This window comes from Agelaius tricolor, unplaced genomic scaffold (assembly GCF_023055355.1).
Source record: "Agelaius tricolor isolate 1412-34295 unplaced genomic scaffold, bAgeTri1.0.p SCAF_34, whole genome shotgun sequence".
Lineage (NCBI taxonomy): Eukaryota > Metazoa > Chordata > Aves > Passeriformes > Icteridae > Agelaius > Agelaius tricolor.
The window spans coordinates 6130272-6151589 of record NW_027269294.1 but is presented as its reverse complement, the minus strand read 5'-3'; positions in this window follow the sequence as shown (position 1 = coordinate 6151589).

Genomic DNA, 21318 nt, shown 5'->3' with positions numbered 1-21318 from the left:
TTCTAGTTCTTCAAGGGTGAAATTTACCCTGACCTGAGGTCTTGAGTGGGACTTTAGTGCTGTCTGATCCTTGAACTAATAGGGTAGAGAGGTGAAGGGAAGGTTTTTAGGTTTTTTTCCTGTTTCCTGCACAAAAGAAAGCAAAGCAAGCATTGTGTTATAATTATTGTGAATGCCCAGAGGATACCATGTCTTTGAAAAGGCCAAAATGAAGATGCCCTCTGCTGATATCTTTTATAACCATTGTAAAGTATCTCTATTAGTAAATTTAATAGTTTAACCAGACAAAACTTCCAACAAAATTGGAAGTAAAATATATAGCTAGTTGAGGATGGGATGACTGAGATACTTGCTAGGAAATGCATGCCTGTATAAGGCTATGAAATCAGGATAGAGCCTGGCTGAACTTATTCCAGAAGTAAGAAGAGTGGACAGCCCCACAGAACTATAATCTGAACACATCAACCACAGAGGTCTCTGTGTGTATTAAAACCCCAGAAGTACAGTGAACAAATGATTCCCCTAAACATCATTATCTTGAATGCTTTTTTCTTCAAGGTGAAAGCAGAACAAAGCGACTGTCATAAAATAATGAACAGAACTTCAGTTCAAAGTGGCACAGAAAAACAGAGATTATCATGGACCAAAGCAGGAGTACTAATAACATGCCAGAAGGAAATCTATTCTTAGCCCTCATCTAAAAAAAAGGACAGAAAGAGGTTCCAGTTCTGACCAGCATCGAAAATAAGATGAGAAATGTGAAATCTGTGGAAAGAAGTAATAAACCCAAATGCTGGCTTTAAATTTAGTAATGGGCTGAAGAACTCAAAACAATGAAGTGCAGTGTGCTTTGTAGCTGCTTATTTTCACTAAGTTGTGTAGGTAAAAGTCTCTGATTTCACCACACTTAATTTTCAAAGACCCCAGAGCCCCCTGTTTAATTTAGCAGACTTACAGGTTTTGAATAATATCTCATATAAAATATCTCCATGGAGCTTGGCAGGAGATGCAGAAAAATGTTCAAAACCAGACGTTATTCTTATGAAATCAATAGTTATACTCACCAATGAATTACATTGCTCAAAATGTATGTTTCTCAATATGGAGGAAATAAGACTACTCACAAGGATATTTTTTGTTGATCTATATTTAATTTAACAAGTTGGCACCCTAAGGGTCTTCATAAATAGATGCTGATAAATAAATCAGGGCCTGATCCAAAGACTACTGAGAGGAATAGAAAGACTCTTGTTTTGTTTTACTGTGTGTGGATCAGTTTCTAAACCTCTTTCAGAAGTGAGAGTTTTATTGTCGCATTAAGATTCAGGAAAAAAAATCTGGTTTTATGTAACCAGCATTTCAGTAGTTGTCTATGTCTTTGATACATGTATACATGGAACTGTTACTAATCTCTTGATAGAAATATCAGAAGTTGTGAGTGATAGATCAGATGCAGTGCTGTTAAAAAACAGAAGTCTGCCGTATCTGATATTTTTATTGGATCAGGTTGGTAGTAATGTGGAAATATTTAGCATGTAAGATAAAATTTTGGTGAGCATTGTCCTGACTCATAATTTAGGTGCCAGTTATGTTCAGTTTATGTGCTGGTAGGAGTCCTAAGTGTCCAATGTACAGGCTTCAGGAAAAGCTTTGCAGTCAGCAGCACCTTGAGTTTTAAGATGGAGTTGGAGCAGCACTCCAAAGGCAGTTCTGTGCTAGGGCAGCAGGGGTATCTCCAGACCTCCTCCAGTGCCATAGCCCTCCTAGCAGAGGGGAATGGAACTCCAAAAGGACAGAACTTGTCTCACTTGGAAAGCTGACATTGGACGCATGAACAGAGCACAAGAGCAGAGAGAGCAGGAGCACAGGCAGTCAGCTGAGACAGGACCTGTGTCATAGAAGTGACAGAAGCTCACACAGTGGACCAAAGTCTCTACTGTAGGCCCTGGTGATGAATTCTTGACAGAGGAGTGCACCCAAGAGGCCCAGCTTGCAGGGATCTTGGGAGATGGAGCACGGTCCTGGCCCAGAGGCAGGAATGGTGCACACTTCAGGGTGGCCCTGCTTGAGGGCTGGAGGCTGCCTCAATCTAGAGGCTTGAGAACTTTGATGTCCTCCTGGCACAGTGCAGACAGGGATTGAATCCAAGCATCCTTAGGAGGTGGAGGCAGGTGAATACTGCCCACCATCTTCTTTCCAGCTGCCCTCCATACTCTTGCAAATCCTGTGGGTACACTCAGGCCATCCATTCTGGGAAGTCTGGATCTCCTGTGCAAACCCATCAATCACTGTGTCCCCTCTCAGATGAAATATCTAGAACACAACACAGCAATGTGTAGAAAACATGAACATTATTAACTTGACTGCTCTCAAAATCTACAGCTAGAGGGTAACTAGAAGACTACGGCTTGAGAACCTTATGCCTAAAGTACTTCAGCCTTTGGAACTCGAACACTAAGAGGAACGTGAACTTCTTGAGGAAAAGGTGGCAGGGAGTCCTATGACTAACTCCTAAGATGGGGATGTTGCTGTGCCCGGGCTGGGCAGTGGTCACACATCCCCCTCAATGCTCTGCACTCAGAGTGTTGTGTTGGAGCTGCAGAGTCAGTGCTGAAGGAAGACTTGTAGTGTCCTCCTCTTCCAGATGGCCCCTTCTGCTGCTCCCCTGGCTCTGTGCCTCTGCTGAGAGCAGTGGCACAGCCACAGCATGGCACGGTTGTGCCTCAGCAGCTGGAGCAGCTTCCTGGGGCAGCCGTGTCCCGGCAGCAGCACAGCCCTGAATGGACCAAGGGGCTCTGGCACCTCCCCTGCAAGGAAAAGCACAGGGATCCCCCAGGAAGGAGCAGAGGGGATGAGCGGGGCCAAGGCCTCTGGGGCTGCCTTTGGCCTCTGTGCCAGAGCCTTGGCCAAATGGCTGCCAAGGAGGCCCCATGGCAGCCTCAGGGCCTGCCCAGCCTTGCTCATCCATGGGGGCTCTCAGGCCTCACCTTACACCACAGTGTCCCAAGGCCTTGGTTAGTCTCAGCTCCCAGCTGCCTGGCCCCCTCCCTCATCTCTCTCCAGAGCCTTCTGCCAAGGCAGCATCCCAGGCCAATGCCCATGATCAGCAGCTCCACCAGGAAGCATGTCCAGGACACCAGCGCCATGTCTGCCAATGGGGTTGGCTCAGGGTCCATGGCCTGCAGCTCCAGCTCCTTGGGAAGCAGACCCAAGGTGCCCATGTCCCTCTCAGGACAGCTGGGAGGATTGAGGAGATGGATCAGGAGAATCAGCAGGTAAAACTGCAGGAGGCAGGAGAAGCCCTGGCTGGTCTAGGTGCTCTGCTGAGCATAAGGTTACAGAGAAGTGTTTTAATTTGCTGTAACTGTTTCCATTATACCTCCTTTTCACCATAAACGTCTTTTATGGAAGGAATTTCACAGATGAAATCCACAAAGGAATGGAATTCATTGTCACAGCTGATGTGCTGTATTTGAGCTTAAATTATTTTAAGCTACCTGCAAAAACTTCTGTGGATGACTGCATAACCACATAAATTGTAAAGTTAGGAGATGCTAGCAAAAATAGAGGACCAATATCATTCATGCAGTATTCCTTTTCATTAATCAGTATTTTTTGAAGGATGAATTTTGTTCCTGTTTTTAAAAGATTCAAGGGAAGATTTTGATTCTTCAAATGCACTTATCTAATATACACATTAATTAAATTTGCTTTTTTCTTCATATCCTGACTCAATGAGCTTAATTGGCTACTATTTTAATTCTTGAGGCACTTAATGTAGTTACACAAGAGATGTTTTTAGGTCTTTATCTTATTTTCATGGGTTTTTTATGTTGAGTTGAAACCTTTAAAGAATAAGAGAGTTGTGAAAAAAATACATTTTTAAAAATAAAACTAAATATACTTGTTTTTAAAGATAAAGAAACCCCAGACTACAAGCCTTGTAGTTACCAATTTGCTACAATATCCGTTTGTCCATCCATGAAAGAGTATTTGCACAGGTACCTCAAGCGCTGTATAACAGACATCAGAGATTTCTACTCCTTAGTTAATATTTCTGGCTTTGGGAGGCATGATGCATCTATCTCCTTATTGTCTATTAATCCCAGAAAGCGATGGCAAACTTCCCTAATGCGATAATGGAAAGCTGTCAGGTATGATTGTGTTTCAAATTAGGTGATGCCTAACAATGAGGTAATCTCTGGAGCACTGGAATTCCAAACAGTCCCAGAGCTTGTGAGAAAAGTTCCTCCTAATGAGGCAAGGTTTCCAGGACTCATCTGTGTGCAGGAAGTCCATCCAGCACGTGTGCCAGCATCCAAAGGTTCCAAATACAGATGTATGTACAGATGTATCTGGTTTTAAGAACAAGTAACAATTGTGTTTTAGATATTGTCCCAGACAATGATTATGTCATATGCATCTGTACTGCTGTGACTAAAAGCACATGGAGCAGCTACCAGTGCTGAATTGTTTGCCAAATAACCATGTACCTATCCATGTGACATGGCTAGCTACACATTTGTTAAGTGCCAAGACAGGTGCTGCCATGATAACTTTCTATTTCTTACACTCCTGTGGGCTTTGGAGGCCACAAGAACTAGTTGATGTCAGAATTTGTTGCTGCCCTTGTGAAAATTGCCCTTAATATTTTCAAATGTGATGTGGTTTCAGCTTTAAATAGGGAGGTTTTCTTGATGAATTATGGATAAATGAAATGCTTTAAAAATGTCTTCAGCAAGCTGATAAATGGGCAAAACAATATTACAGACTTATCTTTATATGTGCTCAGGAAACAGGCTATCAAGATGAATTCCCACCACCACTGCCCTTTGAAGATTCATGTTAGAAAGCTAAAGGGTGTAGAAATACCTGCTAAACTCACACAAGGAATGTAAATTTAATTTGTTACCTATACTGTCCCTCAGGTTTACTTGTTATGCTCCATCATCTTTAATCAAAACAACTGATTTAAATATAATCCGTCATGATCCCTGGACTTATTTTTAAGAGCCCAAATAGTAATTGACTGAGAGGCAATGCCGTTTGAATTTTAGAAAATACTTAATTCCTTCATCCTTCTTTTGTAGTCAGGACAAAGAAACATGAATTCAGCTGTTTTCTTGCTTAGGCTTTTTTTTTGTTTTCCTTTTTTTTTTTTTTCCTTTGACTGCCAAAGGGATAAAAGGCTGTACATGCTTATTGAAAAAATAGGAATTCTAACTTCTTTTCATTAATTTCAGGCCAACCACAATGCCACAGCTGTTGCAGGTCATTTTTTTCCTTTAGAAAATGGAGTAGGTGAGTAGAATTTAGACAGAAATCCTGTTCAGTGATGAAGGGAAGGCACACTGTAATTTTGTAGAGTTCAGGTAGTTTCACTTGCTTTTGTGGGCATGAAACAATTAGGTATTTTTGCAAAGAATAAGCAAATTCTCCTAAAATTAAAGCACATCTTGGATAACAAAGGTTTTAGTAAGCACTTCTTTTCGTAGCCATGCACTGAGCCCTTCACTTGGCCTATGTCACAGCAGTCTTATCCTGTGCTAACTTGTGCAAGTTGTTAAATACTCCTTGGAGATAAGGAGTCATTGGGATTTTCTGGATTGAAGGAAACTTTGGCCACTTTTACTTTCCTTTGATTGTACACTACTCCACCCTAAAACACTGATGAGCCTCTTGTGCCTGGTTATGTTGACTGTAAGACCTTTTATGTCAAGCACTTACAAAATTGTCATAATGTAACCCCAAACTGGGGCTATTCCACTGAGATAATCTGTGATAATTGACATAACACCTGTTTGCTCTCACTAGAGTCAACAGTTGCATAAGGTTCCAATTACTTCAGAATTTGGCCCTGAATTTCTGGGAAAGTGGTGACTATGTATAAGCTGCTGTACATTTGTTCGTGGCCCATGTACCTGAAATATATTGAAATGTGTTTTTCTTGAAAATCACATTGGAAAGTATTGGTGACTCCTTTTTTGACTCTTGCATGCTGGAGAGACCTGCAAGGGAGACACTGTGGAAGAGGCCAGCAGAGAGAACTACAGTGAGGTTTGCTCAGAGAATGGATGATGCATCAGCTTTGGCTCTGTACTTCTTGGGGGCTCAGGATTAAAAATTGCTTGGGGAAGCTTGTTACTATTTTAAAGTTGCCAGTTTTGCGGGTTTCCTGTGGAATTGCAGTCGTTTTTAGCAACAGCTGTGGCTAATTTTCAGGAGCCAGAGGTAGCCATTTGGGGAGCTTTTTAAAATGCTGCCAGAGAGCTTTGGCTTGGTGCAGTGATTTCCACTGATAATTCTGATAATGTTTCTGAGAACTGATTTAGAGGAGGTGAGTCAGCACTGTGCATCAGCAAGCCAGTGCTTGACTCTTCTGTCATGGGCCCTGCGAGCTCCTCAAGGACAATGTTTCCAAGTGCCAGTGACAAGCACAGATGGTTGCCTGAAGTGCTGAGGGATTTTGTAAAGTCCTCTGGGCAGTTGTTAGTACAGCCCCACTGAAATGAAGGGGGATTTTAATGCTTATCTTGCACGTGTTACTAGCCAAAGGGGGGTAGTACTTTAGAACCTCAGACTCTAAAGGTAAAAAAGCACTTACCACTCCAGGTAAGAGGCCTAACCACTAATAGAAGAAGACAATTAACCCTAGAAAATATTCAGGCTCTTTGAACAGTCTAGTTCAGGATTATTAGTCATCTGAGACTGACCACAAGAACTATTGAGATGCCACAGTGTGTGTATGGTGAATGCCTGATGCAAATCTGAGGAGGTAAAGAGAGATACTGGACTTGTTCTTTGCTGAAATGGCAGACAGTAGATTCCTCCTACACCAGAGTGAAAATAATGTAGCAGGACAGGATAGAGGACGCACGTCTGGGAATTGTTCTCTTTGTGGCTGACAGTAGTAATTCCAAGTGTAGGCTCAGTGAGGAGACAAGAAAAGGTGGAGTAGCATTTAGGATTTCCTAATTTTGTGACTGTTGAATAGCAGCAACAACAGTAACCACAGCTATAAATACCTGTCTCCAAGCTTGCCCTGTACAGGTAATTAGATTCTGAGGAACACAGAAACTTGTCTGCATGCTTTCTTCTCAAGTCATAAAAAGAACACTGTACTTTAAGTGGCATTCCTATTCCCATTGTGTTGGATTTCCCTGATTATTATTTCAATCTTGTTCTTCCAAGGGGTACTCATAGAAAATGTTTGAAAAAAATACAAGCAAATACTTGCAGGTAAAGAATGCTGTGATTTCATTAGTACTTGGTCTTCATGGTATTAACTGCATCTGTGATCAGGACTGTCAGAAAACTGCAAATCAAGAGATGCTGGAATGTTTTATAAGGGCTGAGACACTGGCTGCATATACAAGAGATGAAATGGTTGTGGTCCCTTGATTAAAGTTAGTGTTTTAGCTGCATAAAAATAAGTCTGCCTAAAGCTTGATAGAAATAATAATGATGTGGTGCAAAACTTTCCAAAGTACAATGGAAATAAATGTAAATTGAATTAGGAAGGAAAGGAAAAGAAAATGTTTCCCCAGCAGAGATAAAGTGCTCAATTCTAGGGGTTATTTTCACATACTTTTGGCTGTTAAATTTCATTTTCTTTGGCAGCTTTATCTGGTCCCTTCTGTAAAGCTTGCTAGAAGAAGGTCCTGTGCAGTGTGTATGTTTGAATTCTAGTGAGGCATCTTGAGACGATTTGGCTGCCATGTGACAATATTTCAGACTGATCTTTGATGAATTCCAGAGTGTTATATAAATATCTGGATCCCAAATAAAGGTGTCAAGACACTTTGGAGAGCCTGCAAAAATAAATCAGTGAGCATTTTGAGACTTTCTCATCCATGATGTCTCTGATGTCATACCTAGCAGAAGCAAAGGTCCTCCTTTTCTCTCTGTTTCCAGTTCAAGTTTGTTTGTATATCCTACAAAGTAAAGGAAAATACTTTGATCTTTCTGAGAGAAACCAGTCTCTCCTTGATTGCTTAGCTGTGACCTGGGAGATGCAAACTATGCAAATACAACTTCTTTTTGGTTTATAGTGCCTGTAGTCTTACTGTTATAAAGAAAATAAAAGAAGTAAAGATAAGATTTGATTCTTAGCAGAGAAACTTCTCTCTTTCTGTCCCTGAGTTTCTCTGGAGGTGAGATTTTTAATGAGAGCACTGGTTATGAAGGAGAGTTTTCTAGAAAAGATTTTGTAACACATTGAATTTGATGTTTAGTCCAAAATGTCACGTGGACCCTTACTGACAAGAAGCTCTCCAGCTGAGGACCTGCTGTCAAATCCCTTTTCCTTATATTCCATGGCCAAGGGCTGGGCTAGGCTGGTTACAGACCACAGTAAGTGTGTGCCTGGGAGTGAGGTTTGTCATCCAGACATCTGGGGCAATTCTGTCATTGTGTGGCTCACTACTAGTCTAACTTTTTATTTGCCATTTCCCCCTCTCCCTGAGCTTGTTTTTATGTGAAAAGAAATACTATCTCTGATACAGCTGTAGTGAGACTAGGATAGGGTGCTATCAACAATCACTTGGATGATTTTCATGGAACAGGAAGCTGATATGCTTGAAAAGGCTATAAAAATATGAGCTGGCAGCTGACAAAGACAGTTTTGTATGCTTTAAATGCACTAACTCACCTGTACCTCTACCAGCCTTGTCACTGCACCTTCATGGCATACTTAGGGGTGGCTTGCTGCAGGTTCTGCTTAAATCCTGCCCTATTTGCAGAGATTTGCTCATGGGTGAGGCAGATCCCTTCCATATATATATATATTTATAGGTATCCTCTCTATAGATGGAGTCAGTTTGCCAAGCCAGTTTGCTGCTCCCTTATCCTTCAATTGTTCTGGTTGAGCTACTGCATTTTTCCTTCTGATCTCCAGAGGATTTACCTAAGAGAGGTATGTATGGGCCCAGCACACTGATGAGTGGGGACAGGGCAGGTGGAAAGATCTAATCCAGTGGGATGCTGCCCAGTTTCTTTCACATACCACCAAATCACCAAAAGTTTCTTTTCTTCTGCCAAGCCCTTCCCTCTCAGCCGTCCTTTATTTCCTACACGTGTATTTTGTTTCAGTCTGTTGACATTGTCAGCAAAGAGTCAGTCAGTCTCTGCAGATTGGTCTGGATCCACATGAAATATATAAAAGGTATGTTCAGTTAAAGTAAAGCAGCACTGTGCCTAGTGAAAATGAATAGAGTGAATCACCCTCTGAAAGGCTTGAAGACACAGTTTGAGAATCCTTTGACATGATTATTTTAACATGTGTGTGTAAGGCAGGAAAAAGAACACCACACTAAAGCCTTAGGTGAGGAATTTCTGTTAAATCGATGACATGTTTAGATTTAAATCTCATGCAGAAGTGGCTGAATTTTCCTATGGTTTTAAGATGCTCAAAAGAATATAATTATTAATTGGACAGTATAGTAGTGTGAGAGGGAGGGAGTTTTTTCAAAGCGGGATCACTTCCATTTTATAGCATTCTTCAATAAACATTATTCCTGAGTCTTCTGTATGGGCTGCCTAGTTTCCTCATCAAGAAAACAAAGGTCTCAGAAGTAGTTTCTTCATATATATTTGTATCTGTATATACAAATATATCTATTTATATATCTCTCTTGATCCTAATAGTAGTAATAATAATAATAATAATGAAAGTGATTTGTTGATCATATGTCCTTATGAGTTTCAATGAGATAAACAAAGGAGGAGGAATAAGTTGATTTAACAGGAGTGGAAAAGGATTCCGAGCTCAAGAGATCTATTGTTATTGTCACTACAGGTATGAATGCACAAGGATTTATTATTGTAAAAACACATTAAAAGAGGTGACAGTTGTCTGGCTTCAAAAATGCTGGTCACAAATTCATTGGAATTAAGTAATTTCCAAGGTTCTCCAAATTCTTTTAGTGTAGGCACACGGTTTGTGGTAATTCGGGTGGGGCTGTGGCCAAGCCTCATTCCTAATTGGCTACAGCTGTGGGAGCAGGTGAATAATATTGAAGGTAACGAGTGCCCAGGGCACTGACCAATCACCAGAGGGAGCAGAGGGCACACAGGTGCAGTGCATCAACAGGAGGGGATAAAAGGCTGGGCTGAAGGCCAAGAAGGGCAGATCCTTGCAGCCTTCTGAAGTGGCAGGATGTTACTTTATGTGGGTTGAAGCCTGCTGGAATTGTATGGTGATAGTTTATGTATCATGGCTGTCTCAACTGTGACTTCTAGGAATTATTCTTTTAGTTTTTTGGGATGTTCTTATTTTGAGCTTCAGTTCCTACCTGCAAGTATTTTGGATGCAGATTCCTGTTGAGACTGTGGCAGCATTATCTTCGGCCTGTAAGTACAAAACTTTCACAAATTCCTTTTTTTGGATGCTTCAGAAGCTCTTCTGTGTTCATGGTGCAGTCTTGGAATAGTTTTGCTATTTTTATGTGAACGCACAGGTACTGTGTGCTACTGGTCATAGCTTCAGTCTCCTAGAAAGAGTGCTGAGTAGCTGTAAAATGTGAAATTGCGCTTCTTGAGCATCCTACCAAGCTCTGAGGAGAAGGCTGCAAATGAATTTTCATTAGTGAGGTCTAAATCATTAGAATGATTGTAGTATAGGTCATAATTGTGAAGGAATTTTTAAATTTCTACTGTAGAAGGTATTTGCCAATGCCTCTTTCTCCCTGAGGTCTAAATTCTCTTAAGACTCTCTTTAAATTCTCTTGTAAGAATTTAAAACAGGTTTTTAGGACAGCTACTGTAAAATTCCATGACTTTTTTTGACTGAGCAAGTACATCCCCTTTCTTGTGATTTCTGCTTGAGTTTAAGCTGCAGACTTAGCAGTTTAGAGACATACTTTATTGTCTCGGTCTCTCTGCAAGCCTCTCAAAGCCCCTGGGCCAGTCCCGAGTCGGCAGACACCGGGAGTTCAGCCCCAACACGGCCGACAGCGGGGAGACACTCTCTGTGCCACGAGGGTACTGAGGGCACTTAGGCTGGTTGCCTTCGCTGCGGCAGAGACATCGGTAGAAGAGAAAGGGCCGACTCTCAGCAGGGGTGAATCCAAGGTTTTATTAGGAGTCCCTCGAAGGAGCTCCTGCACCTCAGGGGGCGTCCTGCCGAGAGCCCCGGGGGATGTCCCAAGGTTACATTTAAAGGGAGGTGGAAACCAAAAGTAGATAACATTTTACTAACCAATAGGTATCTCTGAGGGATGGGTGCTGGGGGATAGACATATAGGACAGTGTATGGGGCAAGGCTTGGCGGGCTGACTCCCAGCCTCTGGCTAATCACTCGATGACTTGGACCGAAACTTCTGGATGGAGGGGATGGGATGCTGAGTGATTGACAGAGAGCCAGGGTGGGGGTTTGGGGATGATCTCATCCTGGGAGAGGAATTACACAGGTAAAGGGAGGGGGGTACAGTCTGGGATAAACCATTTGGGAAAAATATGGGAATACAAAACAAAACTACTTCAAAGTATTACAAAATATAAAAACACACTACAACACTTTATACTTTTCTGCATAACCATAAAGCTACAGGTATATTAGTTGCTGAACTATGTCTTTAAACAGAAAATGCTTTTCCTGTATTCCAGGCTTGCCAGCTTTTTGCAGATTAAGGGCCATCATATAATTGAGACTGCTGTGGTTTTTTTTCTTTTGGTTGTCTTGCTTTTTCTTGGTATCCTATACTGCATTTATAACTGCAAAACTGGGAAGGTAGCTTGGGTTCCTTATCAAGTGATTATTTTATTTTGTATTGCTGTTAGCAGTAAAAAGTTGCTATTTTTTACTGCTTTGAGGGCTCAGACAGGGGAGCTCTGAGAGCTGCAGTGTTTTAAACCAGGGCCATCTGCAGGTGTCTGCTGCGTTTCTCTGCTGCAAGGAGCCCACCTGCATGGAGCAGGAACAATCAGCTGCTGCTCCTTGCAGCTGGGGAGACCTAGTGGGGCAGTCATGTGCCACCACTTCCTTGGCACTTGGAAGCTCAAATTTTGGCTGTGAGTTACTGTAGCTGAGGAATGGTCCTTTTCTGCTCTTCCTGCTGTAGGTGTGGTAATCTCTGGCAGAGGGTTGGGCTACACAGCTGGAGCTCCTCCTGTCAAGAGCAAGAAGGTTCCTAGGCCAGCTTAATTTGGGATGCTCTGTTTTTGCTTTGTACCTCATTTTATAGAATACTCAGCTGGTGATTTGGCTATTTCAGTAGGGAGCAGGCAGTTTGTGAATAGCTTTGGTAATGTGGAATTGTTGAAATACACAGAATCAAAAGGCTAAAGAAGCTGTATGATTATATTCTGATTAAATGGAATAAAAATATTTGTCAGATGCTTATATTGCATATACACTCTACTTTTCTACTTCATCAGTCAAATATTTATATAGCTGTAAATTTGGTTTTAACACTGTGAAGGAAATTATGTTTTAAAAATATTATGAGTATCATAAATCCTTTCTGGGCTCGTTATTAAATTAGGCTGGTATTTACATATTATTTTTAATGACTTACCTCTTGTCATCATTTAGATCTACTCTGTCACCCATTTGGTAATAAATTCTTCAGCCTCAGGAATACTGCATGATTTCAATCCATACACTTCTATTTAGTAATTAGCTGTACTTTACTGATGTGGACCATCAGCTTTCAAAATTGCTTCAGTAAAAATGAAAAATACACAATGAATTCAATAATGTAATGACTTATTTTTTTTCCCCAGCATTTATTATGTTCCTGAACCAAATGTTTGAACTATTGCATCCTAATTTTCTTACTTCTAATGGCTACACTTCTGTACCATGATCATAAACTAAAAGTGAAAATGCTTTCCTGTATTCACAAATCTTTCCTCTTTAAGAAAGCAGCAGAACATGTAATGATTTAGAAAACACAACAAGTTGTGTAGAGCTTGAAACCCTACACCTCCTAAGTTGGGAAAATTTTCACTCAGTGCGCAGGTTTTACCACTCAGGCCCATCTTTAGACATCATGAAACTTTTACTGTCATGCACTTTTATGACACAATTATGAATGTAAAAGCAGAGATTGAATGCTAGGTAAGGAAAATGGTTTCCCAGACTGTTATCAATGACAAAACACTCAGAGAAGGCAGTAAAAGCAGAGAGCCAGTAGGTGCAGTTGAGGTGTGATGACATTTGGGAATATGCATCTGGCCTAACAAAGGGAAAGGGAGATAGCAAGAAATGGTGCCTCTTCCTTTGTGCTGACAGAGGGAGCTGGGCTCATTGGTGTGGCTTCCTTGGAAAGATTTAAATCTATTCTGCAGTATCTGTTGTTTTTAAAGATAGACTCTCTATTGTACAGTAGGTGATGGGCTCTCACTTTCCATCCCACCACAAGCAGCTCAGGGTTCTGCTGAGTAGCAGCTGTTCTGAAAGCACTCTGAGGAACAGCAAAACAGAGGAGACAAAGAAAATAGGAAGAAGTTGTTGAATGTGTGCTCAGTGTAGTGTGTTATACAGAGTATTTATTATATTTATATCAGGATGTGTTTTATTACCTCATGAAATTCAGTCAGATGGATAATTTGAGCAATTAAACTGACTCAGCCCAGTGTCTTTGTTAGTATTGTAATAGCTTAAAACTTATTTCCACAGGTGTTTCAGAAGACCCACAGAGGTTGCATGACTGAAATATTAACATATTATTCTAATAATATGATGCTGCTCTGTCTGACTCAAGAGCTTTCAACCTGAATACTTTTCAGGTTACTGAATTGCCAAAAAGGGGTTTTTTGTTCAGACTTTGACACTGGTGCTTTTTTCATTTAATATGAGGTAGTGATATAATGACTAAATTATAACCAGATGAAAGCCTGGAATGTGACACTTCATCCCAGGATGGTGATAGCACCTGGCAAAGTAAACATTTCCCAGCAATGTGCCATCTGTATGAAGGACAGGGACCTAGGGAGTAGCTGAGGTGACATTTGATACAAGCAGGAATGAAAAAACCCTGTTGGACAAGCAAATAAATTGTTACTGACATAGGAGCTGGAGACCAACTCATACCTTCAGGGTGGGGGCTGATGAGGCACTCCTCATGCATCTGTGGTTTGGATTATTTTTAGGCAAATGAGGAGTTTAAATGAAGCATTTGCACGAGGCCACCTTGCTATGTTATCAGGAGGTAATTCAACCTGACAGTCACTCCCTTGGCTGCAGTGGGCATCCTTGCTCAAGATAAACATGGGGAAGGGGTTTTGCTGCTGGGCTCTTGCTGACTCCAGGCCCAGCTCCCAGTCCCCAGAGGAGAGTTTTCAACAGGCACGGTGGGAGTTCTCCAAGCCGCGTATCCGGCAGGGCGCTGTGTTTGATTCAGATACATCTGTTACACTTATTGTAGCTGATGAAGAATTATTCCCGCTGCCAAGATCATTTCAGCCCGTGTGATGAGGGCTGATGAAGGAGGTGTGAGCTGGGAAATCTTACTTGAGTTGGAAATCTTGCAAGTTTCTAATGACCGTGAGGTTGGGGTGCCTCACTAGTTTCACACCTGATGCCAGATATTTGGTTTTGCATTTGCCAGTGAGTGAGCTGCAGCCAAGAATCTCCTAATAATTTCTTTTTACTTTTGAAAAGACCACCCATAACTTCTGCTGAGGGAGAAAAAGTTTTTTGCTAGTAACAGTTTTGTCAGCATTACATTTTCCATATATTTCAAAGGCCAACTAGCTTGTCTCTTTCTTGGTATTTTGTGGTCCACTAGAGACTGCCTGGGCACTACTACATCCTTTTTGAGAAGTTCATAATCGATTCTGCTCTTTTTGTCCAAAAAAACCTGGTGGATATATGTCTCTTTTGAGAACTTGTGTCTGTGAGCATAAGAAGATTTTTGATTATGCAGATGAAATAGTCTCATGTGCAGGTGCTTAAAAATGTCATAAATGCAAAACTTAGGGTTTGGAGCTCTGGAAAGTGTCAACCTCCAATAATGTAGCTAGGATAGTATAAAGCAACATGGAAGTTTTAGTGACAGGACAGGAGAGAATGGCTTCCACCTGGAAGAGGGTAGGTTTAGGGTTAGATAAAGGAGAAACCTCTTTACTGTGAGGGTGGTGAGGCCCTGGCTCAGGTTGCCCAGAGAAGCTGTGGGATGAGATGGGATGGCCCATCCCTGGCAGTGTTCAAGGCCAGGTTGGATGGAGCTTTCAGCAACCTGGTCTAGTGGAAGCTGTCTCTACCCATGATGGGGGGGCATAACTAGATGATGTTTAAGGTACCTTTAACCCAGGCCATTCCACGATTCTCAAAAATTTCCTGTTCCTACTCATAAGTTGATTCTGGCTTTTATTTATTTGTCTGAAAGGCTGAGCAACAATGGGTGTTCGATGACTGTTTCTAACTTTTTGGAGATGTGTAGAGTTAGAGCGTTGCCACAAAGTCACTCTTTCCCCTGTAGTTGTTTGATCCTGGTTAGAGACTTAGATTATGAATCTTAAAAGTAGTTTAAAAAAATGCTGAGCCCATGTCAGTGAAAATACTCCTACTAGAATGGCAGTTTAATGTCAAGCAATTGCATTGTTTGTTGATGTTTTATATGGTTAGGCTGGAACCAAACAAATTTAATCTCTGAACATGCATTAGTATTTAACCTGACTGGGCGTTCTCTTTGAGATAGCAGATTATGACTTAAGTGAAGTTTTGTTACCTGTGATGTGTCATGCAAAGAGAAGACTTTTACTCTCATGAATGGTCATAATTTCCTTTCAGAGGAAGGATCTTCAGATATTCTGTGATTAGTTACTCACTCATCTTGGAGGTTTTAAGCTTAAAACACTTTGAAATTGCAGTATTTTTTTTTCTCAGAAAGTAAGAGGAAATGATTATCTTATTTTTTTTCCAAGGAGTAAAATCAATTGTGCTTAATGATAATTAATGAAAAATAGAACTTTTAGTTAGATTGGTTTGGAGATTGTTTGTGTTTAGCAGATCCGTTAATAGATGTCTGGGCTAATTCAGATTATCTTCATGGAATAAAATGGATGTCATAGCAGTGAGGGGTTAAAGGGATAGTTGTGGTCCACAGTCAGAGTAGAGGTAGCTTAGATACTTGATTAAATTAACAAGAATGCTTTTGATCTAATCTAGATGCTTACATGCCAAGGGCAGGGAGGACTACTGTTGGATATTGCTGTGAAGGTCACAGTAGAAGTTAAATTTGTGTTTTGCAAATCCTCTTGTGAGGGTATGGCTCTTAATTTACTGATGGGAAATGGAGAGGCTGAGCAGGCAGATCATGAACCTGCTTAGTGATTTCTAAATTAGCAGTGGTATTTTAATAATTGTGATTCAATAGCAGGCACCCTAAAATTGAGAAGATTTTTCTTTCTTGTCAAAGAAGTATACTGCACTAACAGAAATGTAGGGTAATTCAAACTGAATCAGAGTTTACTGTAAAGGTACCAGTCTTAGATATAGGTGCTCCTCAGCAATCAAAATATTCTGTTGGATCCATTCTCCTACTCCTTATTTTGTTAGAAGCAGACAGATTTAATTTTCCTATACTTTGTTGAAAATGATAGCTCTTAATTTACTACTCAGGAAGTGAAAAGGCAAAACCCAGACCCACACAAACCTCTCTAACTGCCTGGACAATGAAATGTAGAGCTATTACTCAACATGTTGAGTAACAAACCCCAGTTCAAGCTTAACCAATTCTATCAGGAGGAGCTTAGATAATAAAGTGAAAAAGTATAATAAGGTTTTATAGTTTGGAGACAGATATGTGTTATAAAGAGTCTCTGCTTGTTCCTTAAGGCTGTCTTGGATTTACATTGAGATGGACACAGCTGACTATGGTGTCAATTTGTTGCTGAGGTCATAGGAGGGGGTAAATTTGTCTGTAAAATTTTCTGGAATTGAACTTATAGTGAAGAAGGGAAAGGTTCTCCTGATAGTCCTGCATATCCTCCCTCTCTCTTTCTCTGTCTCTGAGTCACTGTGTATCCTCTTGCCACATGACACTGGCCTTGATGCTTCTGGTCACTTTTTGCTGCCAGAGGTGTAAAAACATTCTTTATTAGTGGTGCTGATATGCACAAGAAAAGAAGCACCTACAGAGCAGCACAGTAGTAAATAAGCAAGTTGCAATATTTGCTTTTCACAAGTGCTGGATTTGTGAGAGAATATAAAACCCTCACAGTGGGGAAACATTTGCCAGTTTCAGACTTTAGACCAGCCCTGCCAACAATTAGACCCACAGAAATGTGCCTGTGTTAACCTGGTGTAATACTAATCTCTGTTACAGAGGTAATATATCATTAATAATCTCTCTATTATTATTAATAATCTCTATTATTATTCCCCTCAGTGTCTCTCTTTTTCTTTCTTTTCCTCTTCTAAATCTCTTTGCATGTTGGCTGGACTGTGATGATTGCATGACATGAAGATGCAGTTAGTGCTACTACCAGAGGTTGTGACCTTTGCTGAGTCCTCATGGCTGCACTTCAAAGTGCTATCAGAGCTCTCTTGGCTGGATGGCCCAAACAGTCTGATCCTCTGAGATTAGCCAACATCAGTCATTATTTGTCATCAGTGCCTGTCCCCATAAGTGGGGCTTTCTCTGTGAGGCTGGGACTCCCCACTAAAAATTCACAGAGCTTCTTTCAGAGTCCTTGCCCCTGTTAACTCATTTCTGTAAATGAGGTAATGTTTTGCCAATTGAACTTCAGTCCTCTAAAGGTAAGGTCAGCTTTTCTGCCAAGCTAAAAATATTCTGCTGTCCAAAGGAGTAATCTCACAGTCTCTGAGGCCCTTATCTGACCTCCTCCTTTTAAGTCTGGATCAGAAAACACACTGTCTCAAACTAAAGCTCTTCAATTCCTATTTTGGATGCTTAAGTCTGACTTTGAAAAATGCTGAGTATGATACAGTGGCAGTTAAAACTCGGATGCAGCAGGGCCTGGCTCTGGTGTGTGGTGAGCTACCTAGAAAGAAAAAAACCGCAGACACAGCTTTGGGTTATTTAAAACTCTTTGCTTGGCTGAGCAACAGTATTGCTGGATATGCCAAGACCTGTGAATTTATATACTCTTCTCATCTGTAAAAGCAATAGGAATAACAGAAACAGATTTGTGGGGTCACCAGACATTAATTTTTCACCATGGCTAGATGTTAACCCTGGCACCAGCCACCTCACCCAGTGCAAGAGCAACCCAAGTGTCCTCAATATCTGAGGAGATGTTGACACCCACCATATCCATGTGCAAACTGTCCTCTGCTGTGGGTTTGTCTGTAATGTGTAATCCCAACCAGTGGATGTTTGTGTAAGTATGATCTTTCATCTTGGACTTTACCCTCTGTCCTCTCCTACCCCTCCACCCTTTAGGAGTTCTGTAATCTTTCAGAGACTGAAAGGGTCCTTGCTAGGAGATAGTTTCACTTCATTTTTCTTTTCTACCTCAAGCTGACAGAAATCTAGCTGTAAGAAAATCCTGCTGTGTCTTTTTGTTGTTTGGGTTTTTAAAATCTCATGTTGATACAGTTTACACTTCAGCATGATTCAAGATTTTACTCTTAAATCTCAAGAGTACAGCAATGTTGGCGAAATAAGGGCTTGTGTTCTATTTGGCTTCTATACTCAAGGATCTTGAAAAAAAAACCAAACCTCTTTTTTTACAAAGAGAACATTCTTCAGAAGCAAGCAAACCTTTAAACCTATCCTCTTTCTCTGGGGCATTCACTGGAAACATTGAGTCTAAATATCATCACTGGTGTGACCATCTTTGTGCAGCTCCTTAACTGGCACCAGGAGAGCCAGGGCTGTGGTGGTGAAATTTTGGCAGCCACACGAGGCTTGAAAGCCTGCAGGGTAGGAAGAACAACATATGGAGTATTTTAGAACTGGACATGAGCATACAATTTTTTAAATAAGCTTGGGTTTTGGTTCTTGTTTTCTTTCTTACTAAAAATCTCTTAATAGCCTCATTCACTGAAATTCTAATTGCTTTAAGAACATTTTCAGCACTGACTTTTCATTATGCAGCAGAGAAGGATACATTCAGAGGTTTTTTTGGGACTGAAAGAGTTAAAAAATATCCTGAACTGCTAGTTCCTACTGTTTTACTTTGTAAATAACCTTTTCCTCCCTATCCCTGTCAAATTATGTGGTTTTAACACTATAAAATTATAACCTCATAACAATTTTGGGTATTTAAACATTAGGAAGTGTCATAGTTGAGAGATGGCGGAGCTTTAATTGGTTTCATTGCTGAACAACCATAATAGTGCTGTTTTCAATTATACTGTTATGTATGTTGGTCATCTTATTGTTTAATTTCAGGTGCCTGTTCCAAAATGTGAGGTGGAGAGATTTTTGGAGACAAATGCCTTGCCATGAGATTTCATTTAAAACACAAGTTGCAAAAAAGTCAATGTAGATTAAATGGATGTTTACAATGAAGCATCTAAAGGAGCTTTGAGAAAGCATTACCTAGCTTAGGAAAGGTGTAAGATAGGAGTAGAGCACACCTGGAAAACATGGGCTAAACTATTTTCCTACCTGGCTGGTGTTGTAGTCATCGTGTCTTGCTAAGTTCTACACTGAAGTTGTACATTGGGTACACCTTTCAGGGAGGTCTCTTGACTTCTACCCCAACTCCCCAGCAGCTATTAATGAAAATGTTGACAATATTCTAAATCCATGAGGGGAACAAAAAAAAATAGGAAACCACCAATGTTAATGATTTCTTTTTCTCCTGGGAACTGGGTCATAGCAAGTATTTCTGAAAAACTTCCTTGCTTATAGTAAGTGAAAATCAGTGCAAAAAGTTCTGCAGGGCAAGGCAATTTTCATGAGCTGCTGTTTGTGAAAATGAATACAAAACTTAATACAATACTTAAATTCTGGTTTAAGAGTGTGGTTTAGAATCATCATTAATTTAGCAACTCTAATGGACAGACCTAGATAAATACTGTTTTTTTTTCATACTTGCTTTTTTCCCCTGTGTCAATCTGTCTTTGCCCTTGTTAAAAATACTTAGTGTGCACTTACTGTGCATAAATTTGCCTTTGTGATATCAGAGTCTGGTTGTGCTGCTCAGGCCATCTATAAGATTATACAGACCAGAACCTGGCAGGCTCGTGCCAGACACTTTGACCCTGCGAGGCAGTCCCAGGCCAGGCTGGATTTAAACCCAGCTCGCGGCATTTAAACGCTGCCGTTCGCAGCCAGCGCGCGGCCGAACAAACGCGCATTGTTGTCACAATTGGAACCACATGCTGAGTAATGGAGCAGAGGTGCAACTTGCCTCAGAGTGTGTGGACAGTTGGAAAAGGGAATGTATTTTTTCATTTTTGTATGTGTGTCTCAGGGCTCCCTTACTTTGTTTTCTTAGCGAAACTCAGACAGATCAGACATGTAGGATTAATGGAGCTGGGCACTGACAGACCAGCTCTGTTCCAGTTGCAGTGACTGTGGAAGAATTGGATTTGGACCCTCTTAACCAGTCCTCCAGGAGCAAGATTTCAGTTACTATGACAGGTCGCCAAGGACTATTTTATTTTAACCCATGTCAAATCTGAGCTTACCTATGGGGCTAAACCACAGCCTGCTGAGCCAAGTGTATCTGAATGCAAACTCATTTCACTGGCTGTTTGTTACTGTTTGGAAATTCCAGCCACAGAGGGTATGGAACAACCTCCACCAAACGAAACTTTTCAGGATTCATTGCATGTGAAATATTGCATGCTGCTTCCTCCCAGCTTGCAGCCAGTGCATCAGTTCCTGTTTATTAAAAAATGAAATGAAGGCGGGATGAAAGCATCTGGATAATGTTCTCAAGCATGTGGTGTTGTCCTGTGCAGGGCCAGGAGTTGGACTTTGATGATCTTTGTGGATTCCTTCCAACTCAGGATGCTCTGTGATTGTCTGATTTTGTGATAGAAATAATAGAATTTTCTCTTTGGGATAAACAAGATGAAATTATGACTGCCCTTTACTCTGTAAACCAAAAGGGCTTGTGAGGGGTGTAAACTTAGGTTTACTTGGGATACTTCCAGTTGGTGACATTAAGTCCATAGCCATCTCCTTCTTGGCATTCGTAACCAAATCAGGATTCTTCTGAGTTGAGATCACTTCGTTGTATCCAGAAAAACACTTCTAAACTACTGTTCTTTTGTGGGTAATGCAAGTACAATAATTGTGATCACAGTTGTGATGGGGAATAGACAGTGAGGATGTTCTTCCATCTGTTGATGCATGCTCGAAGTAACAATCAAGTCAAGCAGAAAAGAAGGCAAGAGAGAAACAACATTTGCAGTGTTCTTGACATTAATGATGTGTTTGAGCTGCC